The sequence below is a fragment of the Littorina saxatilis genome, linkage group LG1 (genome assembly GCF_037325665.1).
Source record: "Littorina saxatilis isolate snail1 linkage group LG1, US_GU_Lsax_2.0, whole genome shotgun sequence".
NCBI classification, from domain to species: Eukaryota; Metazoa; Mollusca; class Gastropoda; order Littorinimorpha; family Littorinidae; genus Littorina; species Littorina saxatilis.
The window spans coordinates 6,202,100-6,208,893 of record NC_090245.1 but is presented as its reverse complement, the minus strand read 5'-3'; the positions used below and the strand labels follow the sequence as shown (position 1 = coordinate 6,208,893).

Below are 6,794 nucleotides of genomic sequence, written 5' to 3'. Positions count from 1 at the left end.
TGGGCAGTAGCTATATATATATATCCCATGACCTCCCTTCTTTGTCTCTGTTACTTCAGTATGGGTATATATGTTGTATTTTTATAGCTCAATAAATACATCATGGACTCCAAAAAATATATGATAGTGCAGATTCCGATTTGGGCAAAGGACTACTTTCCTCCCGACCTTTGACCTCGCTCGCGCCGAACAATGTGACACATTTGTATGAAGTTCTAAAATCGTATTGCACGGCTCAGAAAACCATATCAGTTGCACGCAAAAATGAATCTCAGAACTGATCTGATGTATGAGATGCAATAAGCAAAAGTTTCTTTCATTATGAAAGCAATGCAGGTCGAAAAAAACGAACATTCAACTTACAAGATAACCAGATGCTAGCGAACCAAAACAAAAACACGAGTACCCTCCCCTTGCATCGTTAGCAGACGACTTTTGAGAATCTGTCGGTCGTGTGTTTTGCCGGTGTGCGCCTTCAGCTATCAAACATCGGCTGTTTCGCGTGTTTTGCGAGCAAGTCTACTATTTTGCCTGGCTCTGCAGTAAGTCCACATATTTTTCCGTAATCCAGTCATATTCCTTCAAAATGCAATCAATCGGCGGTGACAGACGTGTCGGTCGCGTTTTCCTCTCACCCATACCAGTTTAAGTTCATCCATGCAAACACACTCGCAAAACAGTTTATCACGTAGATACATTTCAAATAGGGAGCAAATGGTTAAATCTAAACCTACATATTTGTTCCCTAAGATTTGCTTCTCTGTCAATAAGCCTAATTACACACGTTCGAGAAAAACAACGTGGAATCAATTCTGAATCGAGTAAGCCAAATGGGTCCCAAACCCGTTTCGCCCGTTCTGCCGACCTGAAACGCAAAACAAAAAAATTGTGCGCTTCAACTAAACTAATTTCTATTCGACTTCATTACTTTCTTGCAACTTATGAACCTTTACTTAAAGCTTTTAAATGGTCTGAAAGTAGTGTTACCGCGTACTTATCGATGCACTCATTCGTTTTATTTTTTCAGCGACGGTCACTTAGTTTAAGGTTGCAAAAGGGCTAAGTCTCGCTGGCAACAGTTTTACCCTGCACAGATCGCAACAGTGCCGCTAGTAGTCTACACTTTGTGTTTGATGGTAGAATGGGATATACAGATTACAACACTCGTGGTTTTTTATATGGCTTGTATTTCAGTCAAGACCCAGCGGGAATATCAATCGAGAGACACTCGCCAGAGGCTCGTGTCTCCCGATGATATTCATCCGCTGGGTCTTGACTGAAATACAAGCCATATAAAAAACCACTCGTGTTGTAACCTATACATATATATAGATGTATTGAAAGCTCAATTCAATTTCGTAAACTAGGCAAAGAAACGGCAGTACGTGACGACAGTACGTAGCGCCCTCTATTACGATGTGGTCCTAGTAACAGCAACACGTACACACAAGCTATTTTTTCATCAGGGGAAGTAACCACTAGTTTTCATCAGACGGCGCATCTGGACTTTCTTTGTTTCCGGCACCGGAGAGCAGCGGCGCCTACTATGGCAATCCGAATGGTGCAAAAGTCCCTTTTAGCTCTTGATGTCTAAATAACACATTATTTAGCTAAATAACGCGTTATTTAGCTAAACAATGCTTTATTTAGCTATATCATGCATTATTTAGCTAAATAATGCATTGTTTAAATTAAACAATGCATTATTTACAGATACAGAAAAAAGAGAGCCCAGAGCACTAAATAATGCATTGTTTAGCATAAATAAGAGATTGTGTTTGTAAATAACTCATTATTTATAAATAATTACGCGTTTTCTCTAAACAATATATTATATGTAAATAAAGTGTTATTTAAATAAATAAAATATTATTTAGATAAATAAAATATTATTTATCTAAATAAAATATTATTTAGATAAATAAAATATTATATGTAAATAAAATATTATTTATCTAAATAAAATATTATTTATCTAAATAAAATATTATTTAGATAAATAATTTATTATTTAGATAAATAATTTATTATTTAGATAAATAATTTATTATTTAGATAAATAATTTATTATTTAGATAAATAATTTATTATTTACTGTTTTTGCCTTGAAATAGTATTATTACACTAAATAATGCTTTATATAGCTATATAATAGGTTTCCGCTATATAATTCATGATTTGGTAAATAATACATTATATACCGTAAATAAAATATTATATACCGTAAACAATTCATTGTTTAGCGCATCGCGAAGCCGTTTTTTCTCTTGTTGTTTTTTTCCACGTGTTTCCGTGGATCCACGAGAGCTCTGTTGATTCTCAAACTGACCAATCAGACAACTAGCATCTGTACACTAATTAAAGTCCCATTGTTGAGTGTGACGAAAACTCGTGGTGACGATTTTAAAACATGTTGGGTCACGCATGGTCCAATCTTACATGGTCCAATCTTACATGGTCCAACCTTACATGGTCCAACCTTACATGGTCCAATCTTACATGGTCCCATCTTACATGGTCCAACCTTACATGGTTCAACCTTACATGGTCCAATCTTACATGGTCCAATCTTGCATGGTCCAATCTTACATGGTCCAACCTTGCATGGTCCAACCTTGCATGGTCCAATCTTACATGGTCCAATCTTACATGGTCCAACCTTACATGGTCCAACCTTACATGGTCCAACCTTACATGGTCCAATCTTACATGGTCCAATCTTGCATGGTCCAATCTTACATGGTCCAATCTTACATGGTCCAACCTTACATGGTCCAACCTTACATGGTCCAACCTTACATGGTCCAATCTTACATGGTCCAACCTTACATGGTCCAATCTTACATGGTCCAACCTTACATGGTTCAACCTTACATGGTCCAACCTTACATGGTCCAACCTTACATGGTCCAATCTTACATGGTCCAACCTTACATGGTCCAACCTTACATGGTCCAATCTTGCATGGTCCAATCTTGCATGGTCCAACTTTACATGGTCCAATCTTACATGGTCCAACCTTACATGGTCCAATCTTACATGGTCCAACCTTGCATGGTCCAACCTTACATGGTCCAACCTTACATGGTCCAACCTTACATGGTCCAACCTTACATGGTCCAACCTTACATGGTCCAATCTTACATGGTCCAACCTTACATGGTCCAACCTTGCATGGTCCAATCTTACATGGTCCAACCTTACATGGTCCAACCTTACATGGTCCAACCTTACATGGTCCAACCTTACATGGTCCAATCTTACATGGTCCAACCTTACATGGTCCAACCTTACATGGTCCAATCTTACATGGTCCAATCTTGCATGGTCCAATCTTACATGGTCCAACCTTGCATGGTCCAACCTTGCATGGTCCAATCTTACATGGTCCAATCTTACATGGTCCAACCTTACATGGTCCAACCTTACATGGTCCAACCTTACATGGTCCAATCTTACATGGTCCAACCTTACATGGTCCAACCTTGCATGGTCCAATCTTACATGGTCCAACCTTACATGGTCCAACCTTACATGGTCCAATCTTACATGGTCCAATCTTGCATGGTCCAATCTTGCATGGTCCAATCTTACATGGTCCAACCTTACATGGTCCAACCTTACATGGTCCAATCTTACATGGTCCAACCTTACATGGTCCAACCTTGCATGGTCCAATCTTACATGGTCCAATAATATATATGGACCATGTAAGATTGGACCATGTAAGGTTGGACCATGTAAGATTGGACCATGTAAGGTTGGACCATGCACGATTGGACCATGTAAGGTTGGACCATGTAAGATTGGACCATGCAAGGTTGGACCATGTAAGGTTGGACCATGTAAGATTGGACCATTCAGGGTTGGACCATGCAAGGTTGGACCATGTAAGATTGGACCATGCAAGATTGGACCATGTAAGATTGGACCATGTAAGGTTGAACCATGTAAGGTTGGACCATGTAAGATTGGACCATGTAAGATTGGACCATGTAAGGTTGGACCATGTAAGGTTGGACCATGTAAGATTGGACCATGTAAGGTTGGACCATGTAAGGTTGGACCATGCAAGGTTGGACCATGTAAGATTGGACCATGTAAGGTTGGACCATGTAAGGTTGGACCATGCAAGGTTGGACCATGTAAGATTGGACCATGCAAGATTGGACCATGCAAGATTGGACCATGTAAGATTGGACCATGTAAGGTTGGACCATGTAAGGTTGGACCATGTAAGATTGGACCATGTAAGGTTGGACCATGTAAGGTTGGACCATGTAAGGTTGGACCATGTAAGATTGGACCATGTAAGATTGGACCATGCAAGGTTGGACCATGTAAGATTGGACCATGTAAGGTTGGACCATGTAAGGTTGGACCATGTAAGGTTGGACCATGTAAGATTGGACCATGTAAGATTGGACCATGCAAGGTTGGACCATGCAAGGTTGGACCATGTAAGATTGGACCATGCAAGATTGGACCATGTAAGATTGGACCATGTAAGATTGGACCATGTAAGGTTGGACCATGTAATGTTGGACCATGTAAGATTGGACCATGCAAGGTTGGACCATGCAAGATTGGACCATGCAAGATTGGACCATGTAAGATTGGACCATGTAAGGTTGGACCATGTAAGGTTGGACCATGTAAGGTTGGACCATGTAAGATTGGACCATGCAAGGTTGGACCATGCAAGGTTGGACCATGTAAGATTGGACCATGCAAGATTGGACCATGTAAGATTGGACCATGTAAGGTTGAACCATGTAAGGTTGGACCATGTAAGATTGGACCATGTAAGATTGGACCATGTAAGGTTGGACCATGTAAGGTTGGACCATGTAAGATTGGACCATGTAAAGTTGGACCATGCAAGATTGGACCATGCAAGATTGGACCATGTAAGGTTGGACCATGTAAGGTTGGACCATGTAAGATTGGACCATGTAAGGTTGGACCATGTAAGGTTGGACCATGTAAGATTGGACCATGTAAGATTGGACCATGTAAGGTTGGACCATGTAAGATTGGACCATGTAAGGTTGGACCATGTAAGGTTGGACCATGTAAGGTTGGACCATGTAAGATTGGACCATGTAAGATTGGACCATGCAAGATTGGACCATGTAAGATTGGACCATGTAAGGTTGGACCATGTAAGGTTGGACCATGTAAGGTTGGACCATGTAAGATTGGACCATGTAAGATTGGACCATGCAAGGTTGGACCATGCAAGGTTGGACCATGTAAGATTGGACCATGCAAGATTGGACCATGTAAGATTGGACCATGTAAGGTTGAACCATGTAAGGTTGGACCATGTAAGATGGGACCATGTAAGATTGGACCATGTAAGGTTGGACCATGTAAGGTTGGACCATGTAAGATTGGACCATGTAAGATTGGACCATGCGTGACCCAACATGTTTTAAAATCGTCACCACGAGTTTTCGTCACACTCAACAATGGGACTTTAATTAGTGTACAGATGCTAGTTGTCTGATTGGTCAGTTTGAGAATCAACAGAGCTCTCGTGGATCCACGGAAACACGTGGAAAAAAACAACAAGAGAAAAAACGGCTTCGCGATGCGCTAAACAATGAATTGTTTACGGTATATAATATTTTATTTACGGTATATAATGTATTATTTACCAAATCATGAATTATATAGCGGAAACCTATTATATAGCTATATAAAGCATTATTTAGTGTAATAATACTATTTCAAGGCAAAAACAGTAAATAATAAATTATTTATCTAAATAATAAATTATTTATCTAAATAATAAATTATTTATCTAAATAATAAATTATTTATCTAAATAATATTTTATTTAGATAAATAATATTTTATTTAGATAAATAATATTTTATTTACATATAATATTTTATTTATCTAAATAATATTTTATTTAGATAAATAATATTTTATTTATCTAAATAATATTTTATTTATTTAAATAACACTTTATTTACATATAATATATTGTTTAGAGAAAACGCGTAATTATTGATAAATAATGAGTTATTTACAAACACAATCTCTTATTTATGCTAAACAATGCATTATTTAGTGCTTTGTGCTCTCTTTTTTCTGTATCTGTAAATAATGCATTGTTTAATTTAAACAATGCATTATTTAGCTAAATAATGCATGATATAGCTAAATAAAGCATTGTTTAGCTAAATAACGCGTTATTTAGCTAAATAATGTGTTATTTAGACATCAAGAGCTAAAAGGGACTTTTGCACCATTCGGATTGCCATAGCCTACAAGTTCATTCAGTCACGAGTTAATTACCATGCTTGTGGAGCGTTTTCAGTGGAGCCAATCGCGCCGTGTGCGTCTAGATTAAGGTACAATGGGTTCCCAAGATTCTTCAAATTATTCAAATTCGCCTCCAAAACGGTCAGATCAACGGTCCGCTGCTGATTTTATAATGACCCAAGAAACAGATGCGTGCAAATCACCATGGACAATGAATGGTCTAAAGGGGAAACACGGATTTACTTAAATGGACAACAATGTCAACACCACCACTATCACCACCACCACTGCACTAACAGGGGCGGATCAGTTGCTTTGTAAAGGGGGGGGGGGGGGGCACTTTGAATCGAAAGTGAATGTGATGCGCGCGAAGCGCCCGAATTTGCTAGGGGGGTCCGTCCCCCCGGAAAAAAAATTGCCCAAAGAAGCAAAATGGTGCCATCTGGTGCCATTTGAACTTAGAAATGGTCATAGAATCAGCATAGAAAAACCTTTTTTTTTCTTTTTTTTTTTTT

At 38.6% G+C, this 6,794-nt stretch overlaps 1 protein-coding gene across 1 annotated transcript in view; it reads left to right on the top strand.

Moving 5' to 3' along the window:
* LOC138948039 (metabotropic glutamate receptor 6-like) overlaps positions 1-6,794 on the top strand; it is a 20,646-nt gene that overhangs the window by 10,538 nt on the left and 3,314 nt on the right. The gene's annotated exons all lie outside the window — the stretch shown is intronic.